Source organism: Crocodylus siamensis, chromosome 1 (genome assembly GCF_052110815.1).
Source record: "Crocodylus siamensis isolate JL-2025a chromosome 1, ASM5211081v1, whole genome shotgun sequence".
NCBI lineage: Eukaryota > Metazoa > Chordata > Crocodylia > Crocodylidae > Crocodylus > Crocodylus siamensis.
In genome coordinates this window covers 182,784,193-182,807,673 of record NC_143395.1, presented here as the reverse complement: position 1 = coordinate 182,807,673, position 23,481 = coordinate 182,784,193, and the positions used below count along the sequence as shown (strand labels likewise).

The window sequence follows — 23,481 nt, the reverse complement described above, 5'->3', positions numbered from 1 at the left end:
TTCTTAAAGGTTCACCTTTCCTCACATCTGCAAACTGGGATTGGCTGGAAACTGAAATAATGCTATTACTAATGACTGGGGCAAATGGGGTCTTTGAAGTGAAGTACTCTGGATCGCTCTACAGGTGCCATCAGATTCTCAAACCAGGAGACCCTTAGAGTCTCTTCCATCATTCAAATACAGAGAAAGTTTATGTCTAACCCCATCGATTCTCTTGACTGATGCTTATCCTACCACAGGCTCCAAGATTCTACTGATGGATGATTTTCAGTGGAATACATTGATCCACCTTCTTATCTATCTTTATTTGTCCCTCGTGGTTTTACAGAACTGTTCGTCACTGTACAGACATCCCCATAGGACTGTCCGGAGTCTCTGTCTTTTCTTTTCTTTATAGCTCAAACTATGTTTTAATTCTTTTTTGTTTTGTTTTTTTAAATATATTTTATTACTTGCCTCTGGTTTCCTTATAGATTGGGAGGGGTTTGGGAGAAGAGAAAGATGTTAGTTCTGTGAGATGTCTTGGGCACAGGCATTAGCTCCTGGAAATGGAGTTTGCTCAATGGATTCTACCAAGGACATTACTGAGTACTGTAAAGATTCATATTCCTCTGAGAGTTCTTTAAAGTGATCATGATGAAAGAGGTTTCTTTCTGACAAAGCCAGTCCTTTCCTTATTTGCTTTTATGCTCTGTTCCACAGTGTATTACTTCTATGCCACATCATCTAGTGTCTCTTTACACATCAATCCACCCAAAGGAGAAAGGAGCCTCTTCTTGGAAGACACTGGAAAGTTTCTCTGGCACAGAAGTTTCTCTGGTTGTTTCTGCTCTTTTTTGCCGGCGATTGAAATTCCTGATGTCATTTATAGTTTACATCTGTATAAAGTAATCCATAGATGGCAGGCAGTCTATCGATTGCATTGAAGAATGCATTTAGTCCTTAATGCTCTGAATTTATTGCAAACAATGGAAAAGCAGTAAATCTAACTACACCAAAGCCTAGAAAAACAGGTGGGGTTAATTTAAAAGAAAAGACTGATATTGTTGAAATGGTTTGAGTGCATTTAACAGATGACAAGGTTTTTTGTTTTGAGGGAATGCATCATGGTTTTCTTTCCAGGTGAAATACTACTGCTATCTCATATTTAACTGCAAACTCCCTTGCATTCATAATAGATAGCCATGCACTTCCTTTGTTATTCATGTCTATTTTTGCTGGGGTCTTGCAGATGGAACGAATGTGAACATCCAGCTACAATATTCTCTTTATCACTGCCAGCATAAGCTGTGATTCTCCAGTATTTGGACTGTATAGGTAGTTCAGAGTGAACTGGCTATACACTGCTTGTGCTACACAGAAGCTTTGCTGGGCCACTCAGCATGGGCAGTCTCCCTGAAAGACTGGGGGATTGCTTTTATGTACCAATTGCCCAGTTTACCACCATTGTCCTGTCTCTCTCTGCCCATGACAACAGTACTATAGAAGGTACTAGAGCAGGAAGTTCTGCAAAACAGGGAAGATAGAACGATCCAGTTTCCCACCTTGATCTACATCAGCGGTTCTGAACCGGAGGTACATGGATCCCCAGGGGGTACGTGAAGTCTCATCAGGGGGTATGTGAGATATATTTCGTACATTGTCTAACACAGGTCGAAAAATTAATTTCCCATTGAATGGGGGTACATGAAGTCTCACTCTGAGACGAAGGTTGAGAGGTGACATTGTGGCTGCCTATAAATTCATCATGGGGGCGCAGAAGGGAATTGGTGAGGCTCTACTCACCAAGGTGCCCCTGGGGGTCACAAGAAATAAGGGCCATAAGCTAGCAGAGACCAGATTTAGACTGGACATTAGGAGTAACTTCTTCACAATTAGAGTGGCCAAGGTCTGGGATGGGCTCCCAAGGGCGGTGGTGCTCTCCCCTACCCTGGGGGTCTTCAAGAGGAGGTTGGATAGGCATCTGGCTGGGGTCATCTGAACCCAGCACTCTTTCCTGCCTATGCAGGGGGTCAGACTTGATGATCTATTGAGGTCCCTTCCAAACCTAATATCTATGAATCTATGAATTGACTGAAAAAAGTTCAGAACCGCTGATCTACATCTCTGAGAATCCAACATGGTGCCATAGCACCCAAACGGCCAATCAGGTGTCTTTAAAACACCTGTAGAGATCATTTGGTGCTACTGTGGATTATATCTATATTCTAATATTGTAAAAGCCATAGTCTCTTTATTTGCACTCTTTATTTGCCATAACACTTTATTTGCACTCTGATTGGCTGGTGGAAACAACCAACCAGAGTGTGAATGCAGCTTTCAGACAGAAGGTGGTGGCACGGTGGAGCACCACCGTGATGGTGAGGCCACAGGGGATGTGTGTGTGTATAGACAAATGACCTCAAGCAGAATCTTCAATACTGCCTACAGTTAAATTTGCCCAGCATTTAACTGGGCAAATGCTGTGTAAATTATGTTTCTCATTTGCTTATAATTTAAGGAAACTTCAACCATGCAAGTTGCAAATTTGTCTGTGATCTGTCTGCCTTGGGCTGAATTTTTCCAGCCTAAATGTCAACCTGCTTCTGATAATGAGATCTGGGAAAAATATGTTGTTTTGCTCTTATTAAAATACCCATTCCCTTCAGGAGTGATAATCCCCAGTGCATGGCATTGGGATCCTGGATGAGAGGATGTATCCCTTGTTTTCTTCATGACACTCTTCCACATAATTTTACCCAGCTATGAGCTTGTGAAAATCACTGTTCACACATATGTATTAGAGGGTTGTTAAAGGCTGGCAGCATTGCTTTAGGAAACTTCAATCTGCACTAAGCATGAGGGCAAAGGGCAGTCTGACTACAGACAGATGTTGTCTTTGTGCCACTCTAAACGTTTGTATAGCAACACAAAACTTGAGCAAACAAACATCTTAGCCTTTTGCCCTGCCAAGATGCCTAAATTTTGTGATGGCAATGACCCTAGTCATAAGTTATTTTGCAGCTGGTGTCTGTTTGCTTATAGTGGGAGAGTGGCTGCCTACACTCTCTACCTTTCCTGGGCAGGAGCTCTTGGGGCTTCAGGGGCCTAATCCTGTCAGATAACAGCCCTGTGGTTTGGCAGCATGATCTGTGCTCCTTGGGAATCCCTCCAGGGGTTTCCTGGGGTACATGTGTGCTAGCCTGTTAGGCTGGAAACAGGCATTCTCACTGGGGCTCCCTGCTCTTGGCTTGCGGACCACCGAGGCCTGGCATCAAGAAACATGCGCTAAGGGGAACATCCCCTGCAGTGGGGAACCTGGCATACATTTTTCCTTGCCATGCCCTGGGTCAGGGCGTGGTCTGCAAGTCCAGCGGGGAACCCCCTGTGTGAGCTTCCCCTTCCAGGTTTGCAGATGTGCACCTTGGGAATCTCCTGCAGGGGAATTCCTGTGAGCCCCAACAGGGGTGTGTCTGCAAATAGGGGGTTTCCACTGCTTGCACAGTGTGCCCCAGTGCAGAACACAGCACCCAGGGCCATTTTATCGCAGGATTGAGCCCAGTGGCGACACGTAGGGGGTACATGGGGGTTGGCCATGGGGGGACTCCCCCTCTCTGCCCCCCGGTTGCTGACTGGTCATTGGGGGGGGCTCATGCCCCCCCACTAAGGTGGCACCAGTCACCCATGACTGGTCCCATGAAGCCCCAGAAGTTGCAGGGCCCTGACTGAAGGACAACAGCCGCAGCTATGTCTGTAGGGTCTGGGACAGACATTGCCTAAACCAGTTTGACCCAAATCAGTTAAGTCTGATACTACATTCGAGCAGGTTTATCTTAAACCATTTTCAGCCATTATTTGAAACTGATTTATGTGCACTGAAGTTATATTCTGTTACAGGTTTAAACCAGTTTCTGATCACTTATACTAGTTTATGCATAATGTCTGTCCCCTGCCCAAATGTCAATGAAGCAGATCAGCTGTGCTGCAACACATACAGTACGGCGGACTGCACTTCAAAGACTATGTCTGTTTCCAACCTTTGTCTGTGTTTATGTGGATAGGCCAAGAATGCACTGGACTGGAGGGAAGAAGTGGTTGGGGACAGAAAGCTTAAGGAAGCATGAGGGGAAGAGGGAACAAAGGAGGCAGTCTAGGGGAAGTGGAGCACAAGGGTCTATAATCACTAGACACTCCCCTTCAGAGCCTGCAGTAGAATTGCAACAGCTTCATGCCAAACGGCTGTATAACCCAGTGGTAAGGTGGGTGTTATCTGCTTCTAATGTCTGGCCCTTGGAGAGGAGTATAACCTACAGGTGCTACCAGCTGCCCTTTTAAATGGTAGCAATTTATATTGTGCTGTTCTAACTCTGCTGAGGATTCACAGAACTCAGTGTATTTTCCTTTAAAAAAACAAGAAACTTAGGACCAATACATCAAAAAATGACATCAGAAGAAACTGAACTTTAAAGTCAAGCAGTAAGCAGGAAACACCATAATGAAGGTTGCTTGTGCAAGCTTAATTTTCCCATTTGTGAGAAAGCCACTTCTATCAAGGTGCCTGATTTGCAAAAGCGCTGAACACTCATGGTGGCAAGTGACATTGCCATGCTTTACACACACAGAACTGCACAATGCCAGACTCTCTGAAAAAACAGACCCTTGGAGACTCAAAATGGGCACTGCAAAGAAGCAGCACCTTGGTAGTTTGGATTCTGCATTACTTAGGTCCCTAGCTGAGCACTGTGAACATTGCTTATATAATATTTGTGAAGTACTTGCATGCAGCAATGGTGAATCTGTAGAAAAGCTCAGGAAGAAATGGAAAAATCTATATTCAGCTCAGGGCTTGGTGGGTGCGTGTTGAATAGTTCTCGGGCCACACACAGCATTATGGAAATTAAAGTAAATATTGGATAGCTATCCATTCCATGAGCGCTATTGAATAGCTCACTGTTCAATGAGTGCTATGCAATGCATCCTGTGCACTGAATGAGGCAGGGGTCCAATGGAAAAAGACTAGGACATGACTATGTGACTATCCTAATGGATATGTACAAGGTGGGGATACATTTAATTTAGGGTGCTTATATTGTAAATTATCACTGCTTGACTTCATTTTCATATGATTCTCTCTGTAAAGTCGATTTGTATTCTACATACATTCACATACTCTGCATGTCAACATCATAAACCACTGAATTGATGTTCCTCAGTGCTGCCACCACTGGCTGGCCAGGCACCATGTAAACTCTCTTGTACTGACTAGAAACAGGCAAATTTACCAACCGCCACCCAGTAAGTGAGAACATATGTGAAAAATATGTTCCATCGTTTGCCTCTCGTGAGCCTAGCAGTTGGCAGAGCGCTGCTGTTTTTATATGGAGAGGAGGACAAGGAAAATGAGCATTTTTACTGACTTATACCATCAAATTGTTGCCCTTAATCCAGAGCTCAAACAGGGGATTTGATAGGGATCAGTGAATGAGTGTTATCAATGCAAGTTCCTTTAAGCTTGTTGAAGTAAACTACTCAGTGGAGTCCTGTTCATTTCTTATTTTTTGTTTCTTCCAAGTATATTTGTAGTGGACATTTTGTTCCTTCCAAGTATATTTGCAGGGGACAAAGGGTGGACATCTGCCTGTCTCCAACAATTTAAAACAGATGATTTTACTTCCAGAAAATACCCTAACTGGGTCTCCAACCCAGAGCCTCTTGACTATGTGTTTGTTGTCCTTACCAGTGTACTGACTCAAATCTTGCCCCATACAGCAGTGTGATGATATTAATCCATGGTGCTAAAGGCACCCAGATTAACTCAGCACTGGATTAAGATGTTGAGCTGTTAGAAGATTAGCATATATAGTTTTCAACATTTCCAGACCTGTACTGAAAATGATTTCCCATTAGGTCATTGACTCTCTGCCAGTTGGCCTGTCGCTTTGTGTTAGATTTAAAGCATGTGGGTGCAACTAAATTCAGTCAGAAGAGGTCAGAGTTTCTTCGTGGTTAGGATGTTATTCCCTACAGTCCCAAATGGGATAATACATTATTTGTATTAACGTGTCCTATATTTGGCTCAGGGTTTGGAAATGCACGTGGGCCTCAGATGACTCAGGGGCATAATAGGTTACCAAAACAACTCCAGCCCAAGTTGGGAGGGAGAAAAGTAAAGGGTTACTACTATTTATGTGATGCCAGTCTCGTCAATTCCTCATATCTAAATACTACTAAAGGAAGCATAGAGTGTGAGTTATTTGACCTGGCTTCTATCCCTAGCTCTTCCTCCAACCCACCATGTCACTGCAGTTACAAGTCATTTTGCCTCATTGTGTTCCCTCCCACTCTACACTTTGTCTGTGAAGTCTTTGAAGCATGTGGATGTACAGTTCCTACCTCAATAGCAGCCTTAATCATGTCTGGAGTACTGCTGCCAATTTGATGATGGTATTGCTCATTGCCATGTATGTACTTATTTCATATTGTTTCCATCCTGCTATCTGTTTCACAATATTTACCAGCCTCATCTTACATAAATACTTTATTTGAACCTTTATTTATTACATTTAAATAATTTCAATGATCAGTCATCCATGCATGCATGAGGGGGTCCTTCTAGAGTCATCCACTCAATAGCTGGTTTTGTGATAACCTGGGTCTTGTCCAGCTCCCAATGAATGTATTACAATGAACTGATCTCCTTTGCAGTCTCAGGAAAGGGACCAAGAGCCTAGATGGTGAACATCCTTCCTGTGCCCTGAGGTGGTGCATTGTGGTCAGAGCTGAGAACCATTAATAGAGGAGTGAAGGGAACTTAGCCCATGACAGCCCATTTTCTCCTATGAATCAGTTCTGTAGCTGGAGAAGAGATCTCTGTTTGCCAGGACTTTTTGCTAAACACTTATACCTCGGGGGGGGGGTGTCTACATGAAAGATTTACTGCAAAGTTGCCTAATTAGCTTCTAGTAAAGTCTCCACACTTACATATGTGCCCCTATTAGGCTGCAGGAAACTAATTAACTCTGCCATAGGTCAATACTTGTAAGTACAAGTACTATCCTGTTGTGGTGTGCTTTAGTGTGCGACAATGCATGTGTAGACACTGATGGGGCTCATTGGGGCATGAGGGTGCTTCAGTGCAGGGACTGCCTGCTGGCTAGCCCTGGGCTGGAGCACCCTCATGCCCCAGCCAGCCCCTCTGCAGCCCATTGAGCGAGGTCAGAGCAGCTCTGGGCTGGCAGGCTTACCTCCCCAGACCCTGTTCCAGCTGGAGATGTTCCAACCTGGCTCAATGTGCTGAAGTCCTGGGTGCATGTGTAAACATGGCATCTGGGAGCAATAACTCTAGTGCAATATGCATATTGTGCCAGAGTTTATTGCTTTGCCTTAATCAAACATGTAGACACACCCAGTGAATGCTGAATAAGTGCTGTTAATGAACATTAACCTCACTAAATTTCACCCTGGAGCCTTCTTCATCTCATTGCACCAAATTCATCCATGTATAACGGAACTGAAGTCAACAGAGATATGCTCTGGTGCATGATATCTTGTCCTAATTTTGCTTATGATCATACAGGAATCCTGGTTTTCTCTGGTTAAACATTCCAAAATTCTCTGATTTAAAAAAAAAGAATCTCAAACTCTCTGACTAAAAACCCCCAAATCCTTGCTTTGCCATGATTAAAATGACACACCACTATATAAAGGTATCAGTTGAACACAATTTTTTATTGATATTGTCAGCGGGCCCTCCAGGTACCCCCCTTATCTTCGAGATTCTCTCCTGCCATGACTTGGATCTTCAAGAAAAAATAGAGAGGAAGTGAGTGTTATGCCAAGGAGTACACGCAGGAAGTACCATGCTGGATTGGATCTATTTTAGGTGCTTTTATTCTGCCAGTTTCTATTATTTACAGGCACCTCCTTATTTGGAGCATGCAATCTAGCAGATTGGTCTTGGGAACCCCCAGGTCTCCTGACCAGTCCCAGTCCAGTAATACAATAAACGGGTGTTGTGCACAGTCCTGGTCTCCGGTGTCAATTATTCTATTAACGGCTTGTTACCACCGCTGCTGGCACGGCTTCCATCGCTAATTATCTTATTAGCGGCTTGTTGCGGCTGCTGCCTGTATCTCTCTCTCCGGCAGAGCCAGCGTGCAGGCTCTGTGGCTCTTTCTCAGTCAGTCTTGCCCCCTCAGTCCCTGGTGTCTCTCTCTCCTCCCGGGGCCCTGGACTCACCTGGACTCTTTGGGGTCAGAGCAGGGTCATCCATGGCCTGAATCTCTCTCTGGCAGAGCCAATGTGTAGGCCCTGCGGCTTGGCTCCACTTCTCCCAATCCTCACCGCCATTCCTATCGACTTCAGGTACATCACGGTGAGGTCTGTGTTCCAGGCTCTCCCTTCCTGGATCCTTTGCTCTGGAAGGTCTCCCTTTAGCAGCTCCTCACTCTCTCCCTCTGAGGTGCCTGAAGGCAATTTCTTCTCCACCTTCTCCCCCTCTTATCTGAAGAGTCCGGTCCTCACTGGTTCTCTAGGGACCAGGCCCATACCCTGCATCATAATTGTTTTCAGCTGTCCCCGATCCTCTAGTAACAGAGTCTCAGTTGGGACCCTGTTACAGATATATTTACAATTTTAAAGCAGTTTGGAAGCTTACCAGTGCCTCAGTCATTAAACTAAAATAAATTCTAAATACTTTTATATTTTGGCATTTCATTTTGGTTTTTTTATCATGGAAAATCAGAGCTCCCCCTGCCCCCTTCACACAACAGGATGTGGGTCCAGTTGTGGCTGTCCCCCCACCCCCACACTGCTTTGTGGCATTGAACAGCCCTGCTATGCCAGTGCCCTGCCCCTTTCTATGTTGTTGTCCCTTGTGGTGGGCCAGTAGGGGGCACTTGTGCACTGAGCCACCTGCCGCACTGTGCCCAACCAAAAACCAAGCTTTGAGTGCCTCCTCTGGGGCGCCTACATTGGGGCAACCACCTGGGGTGACCGCTGCCACCACTTGGGGTCTGGTCTTTATTAGGGCTCTGTGCTGCCTGGGGCACACAGACCCTGTTGACCTTGAGGGTGCTTAACCCTCAATTACCCGGACATCTCGTGGGAAGATCACTCAGCTAAATCTGAGCGGGCGCAAAGCTTTCTCTCGTGCGTGGATGACCTCTACCTAACTCAAGAAGCCTATGGGCCAACGAGAGGCAAAGCGCTGCTTGACCTGGTACTGGCTGCGGGGGACGACCTAATCGGCGACCTAGTGATTGATGGGAAGTTGGGTGACAGCGACCACGAGCTGATCACCTTCACCATCCGCCGTAAAGCTGGCAAGTCAGTCAGCAACACGGAAGTCCTTGACTTCAGAAAAGCCGACTTTGACAAGCTCAAGAGGCTAGTCTGTCAGGCCCTCAGGGACCATGACCCCAGGGAGATGGGAGTTCAAGAAGAGTGGTTGCTTCTCAAGGAAGCAATCCTCAGTGCACAAGCTAAATCTATTCCAACACGGAGGAAAGGCAGCAAGAAGGCACAGCAGCCCCACTGGCTCTCCAGAGACCTAGCGGACCTACTGTGGCTAAAAAGGAAAGCCTACAAAGGATGGAGGACGGGATTCACCTCCAAGGAGGATTACTCCGTGCTGGTCCGGTCCTGCAGGGACCAAACCAGGAAAGCCAAGGCTGCAACTGAACTCCAACTAGCTTCAGGCATCAAGGACAACAAAAAGTCCTTTTTCAGATATGTGGGGAGCCGGAGGAAAAGCAAGGGCAATGTTGGACCCCTGCTAAACCAGATGGGGCAACTGACAACTGACGCCCAGGAAAAAGCCAACCTATTAAATAGGTACTTTGTGTCAGTCTTTCATCAGTCACACGGGATGCCCATGCCTGCTATGGGACAGGGAAATCTGGGTGAGGGGGATCTCCTACCCTCCATCAATGCTGACCTCGTGAAGGAACACCTTGAGAAGCTGGATACCTTCAAGTCAGCTGGCCCTGACAACCTGCACCCCAGGGTACTCAAGGAGCTGGCGAACGTCATAGCCCAGCCCCTGGCACGGATCTTTGAAAACTCCTGGCGCTCTGGTGTAGTGCCCGAAGACTGGAAGAAGGCCAATGTGGTACCGATCTTCAAGAAAGGGAGGAGAGTGGATCCGGCTAACTACAGGCCCATTAGCCTGACTTCTATCCTGGGGAAGATCTTAGAAAAGTTTATTAAGGAGGCCATCCTTGAGGGACTGGCCCAGGCTAACATTCTAAGGGATAGCCAGCACGGGTTTGTTGCGGGTAGGTCTTGTTTGACCAATCTCATTTCCTTCTATGACCAGGTGACCTATCACCTGGACAAGGGAGAAGAGATTGATGTCATATATCTTGACTTCAAAAAAGCTTTTGATCTGGTATCCCACGATCACCTCTTGGCAAAACTGCCCAGTTGTGGCCTTGGCTCCACCACAATCCGCTGGCTGGGAAATTGGCTTCGTGGTCGGACCCAGAGGGTTGTGATTGATGGCAGTCACTCATCATGGTGCCCTGTGACCAGTGGGGTCCCTCAAGGCTCTGTCCTGGGACCCATACTGTTCAACATATTCATTAATGATGTGGACATTGGAGTCAGGAGTGGACTGGCCAAGTTCGCCGATGACACCAAACTTTGGGGCAAAGCATCCACACCAGAAGATAGGCGGGTGATCCAGGCTGACCTGGACAAGCTCAGCAAATGGGCAGACGAGAACCTCATGGTGTTTAACACCCAAAAATGCAAGGTTCTCCACCTTGGGAGGAAAAACCTGCAGCATCCTTATAGGCTCGGCAGCGCTACGTTGGTTAGCACTACAGAAGAAAAAGACTTGGGGGTTATCATTGACCACAAGATGAACATGAGCCTCCAATGCGATGCTGCGGCTAGTAAAGCGACCAAAATGCTGGCGTGCATCCATAGATGCTTCTCGAGCAAATCCCGGGACGTCATTCTCCCCTTGTACTCGGCCTTAGTGAGGCCGCAGCTGGAGTACTGCGTCCAGTTTTGGGCTCCACAATTCAAAAAGGATGTGGAGAAGCTTGAGAGAGTCCAGAGGAGAGCCACGCGCATGATCAGAGGTCAGGAAAACAGATCTTACGATGACAGGCTGAGAGCCATGGGACTCTTTAGCCTGGAAAAGCGCAGGCTCAGGGGTGATCTGATGGCCACCTACAAGTTTATCAGGGGTGACCACCAGGATCTGGGGGAACATCTGTTCACCAGAGCGCCCCATGGGATGACGAGGTCGAACGGTCACAAACTCCTGCAAGACCGTTTCAGGCTGGACACAAGGAAGAATTTCTTTACTGTCCGAGCCCCCAAGGTCTGGAACAGTCTGCCATTGGAGGTGGTTCAAGCGTCTACATTGAACACCTTCAAGAGTAAATTGGATGCTTATCTTGCTGGGATCCTATGACCCCAGCTGACTTCCTGCCCTTTGGGCAGGGGGCTGGACTCGATGATCTCCCGAGGTCCCTTCCAGCCCTAAAGTCTATGAAATCTATGAAAAATCTATGAAACCCACTGTGGGATTCTGGGGTACTTCTTTTAGCCTGAGGCATACACAAGCTGCCTCCTATACAGGAGGAGTGCTAAAGGCCAGGCCCACCTTAGCCAGCTGAGTAAGTGAGCCAAAAAAGCTGGTCCCTTCCCCCTTAAGCACACAAAACAAGGTGTGCTAGAGCAGATAAATTTATTGATTAAAGAGGGATAGGGTGAAGAAGGAATACGAAACAACAGAATATAGAAAGAAAACTACTCTTGAGCAAAACAGCATAGGCTTGTTGCCTTTTGACACATGACTAAAACACTGAAATCTAAGCTCCTGTACTCACAGCTACATCCAGAGAATTCTGGAGGTCCATAGCTTGATTCAGTGGCCAGAAGATGTCTCCCCACCCTCCTAAGATGGAGGGACCCTTTAAATAACCTTTCTGACCTTATCACCTGGACCCAGCCATAAACCAGTATCCTCAGACCACATCTGATGCCGACTGGCCAGTTTGAAAAATGTCAGCAACCTCAGGTGAGGGTTTAGGGTTACACAGGATAAGGGAAGAGTGAACTTCCCCCCTCCTTCAGGAATTTCTCCAGCTCAGGTCACCTAGCTGTCCAAGTGACCAGGTGGAAACAGCAGCCAGATTTGGAGGGCTGAGGGTATGGGGCAAACTCAGAACAGGAAGGCAGACAAAGAGAGCAATTCCTTCACACCCCTCACTGCCAACCACAGCCCTGTGGCCCTTGTGGTGCTCCCCACTCCCAACCCCCAGCCCCCTGCCCCCAGCCCCTCAGTGTGTGAGGAAGTGTGTGGGTGTGTGGGGAACAGGGTTGGTGTCTGGGGAAGAGGAAATGTGAGTACAGGAAATGCATGGGGGAGAAGGAGGAGGCACAGGTGTTTCAGCAGAGAGGCAGGAGGGCATGTGTCTCCCCAGATTTCTGCACCCGCAATGGGATGTGGGGCACAAGGCATGGGGCTGCAGCCAGGCCAGACCAGCTCTGGGCAGGAACTACCTCTGCGGCCCAGTATGAGGGACTTGGCACAGGAGGGAGCACTGTGCCGTCATGGCCACCAGGGTGAGGCACAGTGGCAACAGTGGTGTGGCTTTCTTTCCCCCACTGCTGCTGGGCAGGGTTTGGTGGCCATGGTGCTGTGGCAGAGGTGGCTCAAGCCCAGACCTCGTTTGGCTCCGCCACGCTCTACTCTGGCGGGGCATATGCCCCTCCACCCTCCTGCCGTTTTGCCTGTGGGCTCCCCTCTCCCCCCTCCGCCCCTGCCCCCACAGACTTATATGAAGGGAGCTACAGGAGCTGCTCTCCACCACAATGCCTGGCTGCCATGTGCATCTGTGTGAGCACAGATGCACATGGCACCCCTTGTGTCCCATTCCCCCCAGCCCCAAGCAGCCCCTTGCAGGCTTACAAAGTTCCAGCCTGGGTTTCCTGGGTTTTTCTCCTTTAAAGGAGAAATTCTGCATTTTTCTGCAGCAATCAGAAGACCCAGATCCCTGATAATCAACAAAACCTTCTTTTGGCTGAATCTGTTCATTTTTAATAAGGACAACTCTGAAATCTTTTCTGTCTCAGGTGATGTGAGCACCTTGGTCCTCTAAGACCCAGAGGGACCTGACACTGGAATCTTGGGCAGAACAAAATTGGATGAAGTTTAACAGGGATAAGTGCAAGGTCCTTCATCTGGGTAGGAAGAACCCTCACCACAACTACACGATGGGTGGTGGTCCACTGGCTGACACAGCATCTGAGTGAAACCGGGGGGGTCACAACTGACCGAAAGATAAATATGAGCCAGCAGTGCAATGAGGCTGCCAGAAGCGCAAACAGACCTCTGGCATGCATCAGCCGATGCGTGGCCAATACATCCAGGGGGGTGCTCCTTCCTCTCTACTTGGCACTTTTAAGGCCTCAGCTGGAGTACTGTGTCCAGTTCTGGGCACCGCACTTCAAGAAGGACATGGATAAGCTTGAGAGGGTATAAAGAAGGGCCACCCATATGGTCAGGGGCATGGAGGATAGGCCCTACAAGGAAAGACTCTAGGAACTTGGCCTGTTCAGCCTGAGTAAGAGAAGGCTAAGAGATGACTGATAGCTGCCTACAAGTATGACAGAGGTGAGCACCAGGATCTAGGGGAGCAACTCTTCAGGAAGGCACCCCCAGGGGGGATGAAGACCAATGGGCATAAGGACGGGAATAGGAATTTACCCTATTAGAGGGCAAATTCAGGTTAGATATAAGAAAGAACTTCTTCTCTGTAAGGGTCACAAGAATCTGGAACACACTCCCAGCAGAGGTGGTGCAATCATCCTTCTTGGAGATGTTCAAGATGAGACTGGATAGGCACCTTGTTGAGCTCATCTGAGCCCAATAACTTCCTGCCCATGGTAGGGAACTGGACTTGATGATCTTACAGGTCCCTTCCAGTTCTATGGCACTTCATGTGATTATCTATGCTGCCTTTCCTGCCACAAGCTTAATTCAGGGCAATTTAGTCTTTTCTGGCTAAGTACCAAAAAGAGTTTGCTTATCTTGTATGATCAAAATGACTTTATAGCATTTTTGTGTGTGAAGGAGGTTCCCTCTTCTATCACTATAGCTGGTATTTACACACTTTTCCAATATGAAAATGGATTACAGGGATGTAAAATTATTTAATGACTAGAGGAAAAGACTTCAAATGCAGCCAGATGTCTCCCCTCCACCTTTCCCCACCAGAAGATTTAGTCTAGGTGAGCTCATCTACAAGTGCAATTAGCATTGCTGAATAAACTCTGGCACAGTTCATGCCAAAGTTTATTGCTCCCGGGCACAGCATTTATATGTGCACCCGGGACTGGATCAGGTTGAGCCAGGGTGGCAGTGTCAGCTGATAAAGGGCTCAGGGGGTCAGCCTGCCAGCGTGGAGCTGCTCCACCCCAGGGCTAGCTGGGGCATGAGGGTGCACCAGTGTGGGGCTAGCTGGCAGGCAGCCCATGTACTATAGCACTTTCATGCCCCAGCCAGCCCTGGTCACCGTCTACATGTATGTTGTGATGCACTAAATAACTCCTCTATAGGATAGCATTTGTGTCAGCAATACTATCCTATAACAGAGTTAATTAGTTTCCTGCGGCCTAATAGCACTGCATGTGTGGATAGTGACTGTACTACCGAGCCAATTAGTCTACTCTGCAGTAAAGCACACATGTAGATGCACCTGGTATTAAGATAAATAAAATTGTAGATGAGAGCTAAACATCAGTGCACATGCTGGTTCAGCACAAATCAAGGAGGACAGAAGTATTTTGTCTTAACAGGCATCCTTGTCATGCACTAAGGAATCCTAGGGAGAGTGAACTCAGCATTTAAGTACTTGCCCATGAAAGCAAAAGTGTATCATGTCATACAGAAGTTTAGATAGGGAGGGTATGTTAGCTGGATGTAATTCATGGATTATACAGCATAATCCTAGAAAGGCAGAGAATTGGAACCATTCTCTCTACTCTGGTGTTGAAAATAATATGAACTGTTGACTAATATAAACTCGCAATAGGTATGATGCACAAAGTTTGGATCCAGACTTAAACTATCCCTCATATCTGAAGGGTTTTACTTGGAGTTGATGCTTGGTTCAAGCCTATCCTGAACAGTAATTAGGAGTAGAAAAAAACAGCTACGTTATCTAAACAGTGCTCTTTCCAGAGCTGTGCTATTTCCTATATATGGTTTAAGGTTTCATCCAGTTTAAATATTCATGATGTGAAGGGAAGGAAGTAACTCTACCAGAAGCCCTGGGAAATGCAAGGCCATGGAATTAGTTTTATTATCTGGTCATTTCCTTACTCAATGTGGGACTTACTCATGGAAATTTCTAAGTGGTGGACTAGCTCGGAGAGGCTTGAGATCTGTACTTACTGCCAGTCAGCATGAGCCCTCCCTTTTGGCTCTCTCTTCAACACCTTTGCATTGATAAGAATATTTATGGATGGGAAACATGCCCATCTGCCCAATTTCTGGCTAGTTCTAATGGGCTTATAGGGGAGCCTAAGCAGAGTCACTCCTAGTAAAAGTCAGGTGGACTGAGAAGAGAGGCTAAATGGGAAAAAAAGAAGAGGAGCTGACAGGAGGAAATGAAAGTGCTTGAAAGTAGAAAAATAAGCAATAAGGAAGGAAAGAGAAAAGACACAGGGAGTAATGTGGGTTCCAGCTGGGGAAGAAGGATGATTCTGGGATTAAGTATGGGATTCAAGAGCCTTCCTTTTGGCTCCGTCGCAGACTTTCTGTTATCCATGTAGCCCAGGGGTCGGTAATTATTTGGGCCTGTGAGCTACATAGGCAGTCCTGGGGAGCTGCTGTAGGCTGGTCAGCAATACCCGCTACCAAGAGCCCAAAGCTTGTGTGCCCTGTTGCTCCTCTTTGCCACCACCAACAGTGCACAGCCCCAACCCCGACTCCAGCCCGCTTTGCTGCTCCTTTCTGCTGTTGCCTCCAGGCTGCCCAGCAGGGCAGCGGTGACAGTGCAGAGGAGCTGCAGTCAAGCCTGGGCATGGGCTCTGGACAGCTGCAGCAAAAGAGGCCCAGCAGCAGTGAAGGGGAAGGGCTGCTTTTTCCTAATGCAGAGCAGCAGCCTCTGCCTGGCTGCTACTGCTGCTGCTGCTGCTGCTCAGCATGGGCAGGTGGGTATGGAGCAGGTGTGGGGCAGGCCAGGGTTGGGACTGTCCATGCGGGTTTTGCCTGGTCCACTCCACTGGGCTGAGTCCAGAGTGGGTGTGGGGCTGTGTGCATGGGAACCCGCCAGTACCACAGAGCTGGACCCAGTGGCAGCTGCAGCCAGAAGGAGCTGCTGCCACCTGGGCTGTCTAGAAAGGCAGTCCAGCTGTAGAGTCACCTCAACCTCCTGGGTGCCTACGGGGTGGTGGGATGTGCCATGGGCCAGATGGTGCCTGGGCTAGTCGGGGCCGAAGGATCTGCTGCATGCTGAACAGAGTCCTTCTATGGGCTGGATCTGGCCTGTGGGCTGTATTTCCCCTACCCCTGATGTAGCCTATCTATTCCTCAGTCCACCCTACGTAAGATGGGGTAATAAATACTTCTCTAGTGGAGGTGTAGTAAGAATAAATTCATGCATATTTATGAAGAACTCAGACACTGAACTTACAGAGCCATGTGTGTAGACAGCCATAGGCTATCGGTGCACAGTTGACATGGAAGCCTAGAGTGTAATAACCTGTAGGTCCCCTGCAGATTGGAACAGGAGTTCTGGAGGGGATAATTTGGTGGTGATGCCAGGAAGTTTCCAGGAAGCGCCATGTGCTTGAGGATTACACCTCATGGGCATATCCAGACAAGCGCACACGTGTGGTTTGTGGAACATCAAAACTGTCTGAGGTGCCACACACTGAATGTGACACATATGCAAATGTTTGCCATGCAGTAAATTTGCAGCACAGTGCCAAAATGTGATACCAGGAACTCCAGGTATCAAAAAAACCCCACTGCCACAAAAGACAGCACGACGCAAGCTCCAAGAGTGTGCACCATGGCAACTGAAGGATGGGCCTTCCAGGGAGATGCTCTGGCTGCTGGCAAGAGCATCTCCACTGTTTTAAGTGTCCCCCAGCTCCTCCAGTATGCTGGGTGCTGGGAGGAGTGGAGAAATGGTAGCTTCCCTGAAGCGGGGCATTTTGCCCCACAGTAAACCCTATGTGCAAGGGCATGCATAGCAGCAAAAAGCAGCAGCAAAAATTAGTGTCACTGCTGTTATTTAACCCTATATCCTGTTGCCTCTGACTGCATCATGCTTTTCTTCCTTCTCCCCCCACCACCAAACTTTACACCTGCTGGTCCCACTCCTCCCCATCCTACCACAACCCCACAAAGAAACCTATTATCCAGAAGTATCACAGGTAGTCTGGGATGCAGCATTAGCAGCCCATGGCTGAAAGAGTCCTCCCTGCAGGGTACTACATTCCCACTGTGACACCAGATGGCACTGCTGTGCTCTGTTAGAGCTTCAATCAAGCTGTGACTGCTTAATGTTTTTACTGACAGCTAAAGATTTATTTTGTTTGGTGTGTGGGGTTTTTTTACAGTTTATTGACAGCCACTTATAGCCTGACTTTCTTTCGTTTTTTCTTTTTTTAACTAACAGTAAACTTACTAACAGTTGGCAACCCTGCCCCTGACTAAATTGCTTTGTGACCATTTTGGTTTATATTTAGTGCTCAGCCTGGGAATGAGTAAGTGTCGCAGGGCACTTAAGCGCCCTGCGCCTAAAATGGAAGCAACCTGTGGGAGACCCCTAGTGGTGAGAAGGGGGAGGCTCAGCTGCCAGTCACCAGGGCAGCACAGGTGTGGGTTGCCGAGACAACCAGTTTGGTCAGATGACCAGAAGGGGGCAGGGCCTGGCCTATATCAACAAGCCTGGCTGAGGCCGGAGGTTCAGTTCCCCTCTGGCAGTAGAGGAAGGTGGAGCTCTGCTGGGAGTAGGCTGAGTAGGGAAGCCTGATGGCCTGAGAACCTTCTGTGGGATGATACAGGGTGGAGGAAACCCTGGTAGGTAGATGAATGATGGATAGCCAGTTGGCTTGGAATTTATGTTGTAGCGTTAGCCCAGGAGTGGGAGTTTTCTGTTGTCTTGTTGTGTAAGACTGGAGGACCGGGTGAGGCTGTAGGGGTTGGAGGAGGCCTCATAGGAGCTCCACGGTAGCGGGGTTCCTGGCGCCGGAGAGGGCACTGCATTTTGGGGTGTATTGACCCTGGCCCCAGTGTGGGCACAGGTGAGAAGCCCCAGTGGGGCACAAGACCTGGAAAGGGGGTCTGGAGGCCAGGCACGGCTATGGCCACCTGAGCCTCGATTGTGAGGAGCCCCAGTGGGGCGTAAGACCTGAGAAGGGGGTCTAGGGGCCAGGCATGGCTATGGTCACCTCAGCCTTGATGGCGGGAGCCGCGAGGCAAGGCCCTGGTGCGGGTGGGAGCCGCGAGGCAAGCTAGGGGGTGCCCGAGGGGGTGCAGGCAGATAGGGAGACGACCCGGAGAGCGTCCGTGAGGGCATGGGTAATGGAGATGAGGCAGAGGACCCATGAGGGCAAGGGTGATTGTAGGACCCATGCGTGGCCCCTGAAGCTTTAGCTGCAGTGTTATCGAAGGCAGGGCACAAACTGGGACATCACAGAGCACCGTGCCAAGGAGGGTAAGAAGGCAGCCTCCCTTTAACAATATTTACCATCAAAGTTGTGGCAGGCGAGATAAAGAGGGTGCATTTGGAACCAATTTGGCATGGTAGGGGGGCACTAGGGGAGTTCACGGCACCCCCCAGGTCCTGTCCTGCCACAGTAAGGTAATAAAGACAGGCTAGAAAATGTACTTGGAGGAACTGCTAAAATACTTATGCAATCCCAGTAATCAGAAGTGACATACCACCTGTGAAACATCTAGGGCATGGGACTGTGCAGGGTCAGAGTTCTCTAGAAGGTGTCCTGCACCCTGTCATTCATGTCCTCTTTACGCCATTGTCTTTCAATTCTGACTTGGTGCTTTTACTTGACATTGATCAAGAAACTCCATCCATTGCAAGAAGCAACTATTCTCCTGCCCCTTGTCATTGGAATGAGTGACGCATAAATGCTGATCTTGTCTGGTGCGCACTAGTAACAATAACACCTCAGTTAGATATAGCACCTCTCACAAGTGGCTCTCAAAACATTTTACAAAGGAGGTCTGTTCCATTATCCCCATTCTACAACAGTGATTCTCAACCTTTTTGAACTCAAGGCACCCCTTGCTAATGCACAAAACAACCCTCATTAGGTTAAAGGCACCCCTTGGAAAATGTTAGCTCTTAATTTTGATTTTTTTATTTTACTATGGAATAATAAGAGAGCAATATTTCTATTGTAAAGAACTCAGAAAGACCACAACAGGTTAGAAAGGTTTTAACACTATGGATTCCTATTTGAAATCTCTGGGTTTATCTTGTGAATCATATTTGTACATTTAACAGTGATTATATTGTGTGGCATTCTGCAGTACCCCACAAAAGATCTCAAGGCAGCCCAGAGTGCTGCAGCACCCTGGTAGAGAATCACTGTTCTACAGGTAGGGAAACCTGGGACTTCTCCATGCCTCATATAGATCAGTTACAGGACTAGGATCCTAAGTCTCCTAAGATACACAATACTATTATATCCATGAGGTCACTGGGAGATACTTATCACCAAGCCTGAGCCCTGCGGTTGTGGGACCCAGGCCGAGAGATCCTAATCTCCCAGCGCCAGCTCAATGGTTGCAGGTCTGGCACTGGGAGATCCTTCTAAAGATAAGGATTTCCCAGACTCTACTCCCCGATCATAGAGAGGGTACTGGGAGCTCCCTGCTGGTGGGAGGTGGGGTGATTGTTCCCTGCCCAGCTCTGATCGTAAAGTTGGGCAGGGAACAGGGTTTCCAGCCTCCACCCCATGATCATGAAGCAGGAGCTGGGGACTGTCCCAGTCAGGGGCAGGTCTGAGCCCCATTCCCTGATCAGGCAATCAAGGCATGGGACTTGGAAAGAGCTGCAGGTCCCAGCCCTCTGCCCCATCCATTGGTGGGGTAGTTAGCAGGAAGCCCCCAGCTGGGTGGGGATTCCTCACTACTATCTGGCAATCCTTGAATTCCCACCCAGCTGGGGGGCTTCCTGCTGCCCCACCAGTGGATGGGGCAGGAGGCTGGGACCTGCCTCTCCTCTGCAGCTCTTTCCAAGTCTCCTACTCATGATCGAGGAGCTGGGGCAAGGAGTTCCCTGCTGTCAGGGCAGGGTGACATTGTCCCTGCCCAGGGTTCACTGGCAGCAGGCAGTCCCTTGGGGGCAGGGAGCATTGTCCCAGCCTCCGCCAGGAGACAGCTGCCTCCTGGCTGCTGCAGGGGACTGGTGCAGGGCTAGGGGAGGCAGGAGCAAATACCAGCAAATCTGCTTCCAAGACCCTGCATGTGAAGGTATCTGCCCAGGTCAGTTTACTCTAGAGTAACTTACTCTATTATTCCATATTTTTTGCATGTGTAGATGCACCCCCATTTTCTTAAACTGAGCACAACTCCAACTGGACAATCAATTAGGGTCCCTTCCAGCCTGAATGTCTATGAATCTATGAATCTATGTCCCAGATTCCACAAACCTTACTTGGAGGCAAAATATCCCAACTAAACTATTCTTCCCAGCCACACATACTAGCAATGTCTTGCTGCAGTGAACTGTAATTTCTAGCATGTGTGGCTCCTATAAAGCCATGGAGAGAAACAATGTTTTTAGCATATTATGTGTGGTAGAAGTTTGAATGCATTTTATTTTGGGGTCATGGTAGAGTCAGCTCCATAGCAACCTAGCTAGAAAGCAGTCTCGTTCCACCCTCCTGCATTGGACGTTGCAAACTGAAGTCCTTGCCACCATGGATGGCAGTATATGGGAAAGCAGCCCTGGGATTTATCAGAAAAAACATGCTCCTGACTTAAGGATTTAATTTAAGGGTTGCACCAAGTCTGACTAAGCATTAGTACAGGTCCAAGTATATGTGGGAGGGATCACTGAACAGCAACCTTCCCATTTACCTCTTTTGGCCCTTGCATTACAGTGTCTGGGATGCATCACGGTTGCTCTGATAGTCCAGACCTGAACTGACATTGCAGGGAGGGTTGCATGACCATGTTGGGGGCCACAAAAGCATATGGTCCTGAGGTCCAGGACAGGATTGTCCCACTGAGCTGGGGCACATAGATGGAGCCAATACAGAGCCACACCTAAGGAATCCCGAGGCTATACGTCTGTTACTACACCCTTTCGTGGGGACAGTTTACTCTTTGCTATCTTGGCTGGCTAATGTCACTGGCCAGTTTGTGGGGAGGACGAAGCCACATCACTCAGGCCCCTGTATCATTTCTTTGGGGCAGTAGGTTTGAAGTGGCCCCCACCCTCCTTCAAGCAAGAAAGCTGCAGTTCGGCATAACATGTACAGAGGCTTTGTGAGGGGAGATGGCTTCAAACCCTCTCGGGGCAGAAGGGCTAAGCAGAGTCTAGGCTTAAATAATCACTGGATTTTCCTGACTCATTTCATATGGTGTTAACAAGAGCACATCAGATCCACAGGGATTAGAAGCGAGCTACCCAATCTTCTGCACTGAAATGGCCTGCACAAACATGCTTGCTTTACCTTTTGTTAATTCGTGAATATTTGCAGGCATCTTGGAAGGAATAAAGTGCCAAGTGGCATTGTTGTCTGGGTGTTTTTTCATTTCGACTTCTTTTAGTCTCACAAAACTCAGCCCTGTCACTGACTTGACTGGGATCTGTATTTTTATAACCCTCTTATGGAAGCACAGAGCTCCACAGGAGCCTTTGGAAATCACAGAGGGCCTTCTGCTGCCGTCCTTCCCTAGCACAAGAGAAAGAGGTAGAAATGGGCTTTGAGAGCAATTTCTCAAAGAAAGCAGGGAGGAGTTCTTAGGGGTGAATTGAGCTAACTGACCATTTGAGGATTAGCCAGTGGCTTCGCATTGGAGGGTGTAGTATGGGTGAGCGGCCTTCCTCCCCTGGCCCTGGGAGCTCTAGGATGCATTCTGGCAGAGGCACTTGAGTTGGGCCAGAGTGGGTTTCCCATCTGACAAGAGGTTTTGAACCCACAAAAGTTTCTCCTACAACCTCAGAACTTTTCATCAATTGGTAGCCTTAAAGTTTGGATCCAGACAGTTTTTTTAAGATGGATTTTTATTTATTTTTATTTATTTTTGGAATTAAAAGACACATTAAAATCCACCCCCTCCTGCAAATAGGCTTCATTTTGACAGTTGAGGTCCTCCCAAGCAGCTTTCCTTAGCACTGCTGTTTACTGGCTGTGGTGCCAAACAGCATGATCAGGGCCACCATGATCATGGTACGAAGTCCTGCACTGAGGACGGAAGAATCCCATGCACCGCTACAGGCCTGGGATCAACTGGCTAAGCAGCAGCTCTGCAGAAAAGGACCTGGGGGTTATAGTGGACAATAAGTTTAATATGAGCCAACAGTGTGCCCTTGTTGCTAAGAAGGCTAACAACATACTGGACTGCATTAGTAAGAGCGTTGCCAGAAGATCAAGGGAATAATTTATTCCCTCTATTCTGCACTGGTGAGACCACATCTGGAGTACTGTGTCCAGTTTTGGGCCCTCCACTATAGTGATGCTTAAAGCGGTTCGTTTCTCTGGAGGCCACCAAAATCACAGACACACACTCATTAGATGGCACAAAAGGTGTATTTGCAAATAGGGTCAGAGCAGAGTCAAAAACTCAGATTACTCTGAACCCACCAAGGAATTTTGCAGGCTGTATTTATCTTTTTCCTCCTGGGCACGTGTGCAGAAACAGGAACTCTTACAGCTCACTTCCGTTTCATACAAGCATACATGTGGTTACATCACTACATACATCGCATGTATAGTATAATTAACTACTTAAGTATGCAGGGCGGAGAGGTAAATATGCATCAGCTAATTAAGCATGCTCAGAGACTACTATAGGTCACCAAGAGTTCAAACCCCCCCTCTTTCAAGGACACAGTCAGTTGAATTCCAGCTTCTGTAATCTGTATGAGAAAGGCTAGGGAGAAGCTGGGGGAGAGTCTGCGATTTAGTATAAGAAAAGCTGTGGCAAGGCTGGGCAAGGAAAAAAGTCCTTGGCAGTGTTTCTTTCTTATCGGGTGCAAGATGCAAGCTGTGCATTTCTAACAATACTCCGTTTCTAACAATATTCCATTTCTAACAATAGAATTACAGTGCATTGGAGCAGACTCAATTAACTGAGTCTGCTGGAATGTGCTAATTAGCATGTTCCAGCAACCACCGCATCTTGTGTATCAGTGTCCCCAAGCTTCAAAATGGTGGCGGGGCACTTTAACTAAAACTCGTTTGACACTTCCAGTTTGAAGCATGGGAACGCTGATACATGAGATGCTGCAGGCACTTTAATTACAGTGGTTCTCAGAGTTGGTCTAA

At 47.9% G+C, this 23,481-nt stretch overlaps 1 protein-coding gene across 2 annotated transcripts in view; it reads left to right on the top strand.

The window, feature by feature from the left end:
• Positions 1-23,481, top strand: part of LOC149873747 (uncharacterized) — a 69,047-nt gene that overhangs the window by 25,696 nt on the left and 19,870 nt on the right. The gene's annotated exons all lie outside the window — the stretch shown is intronic.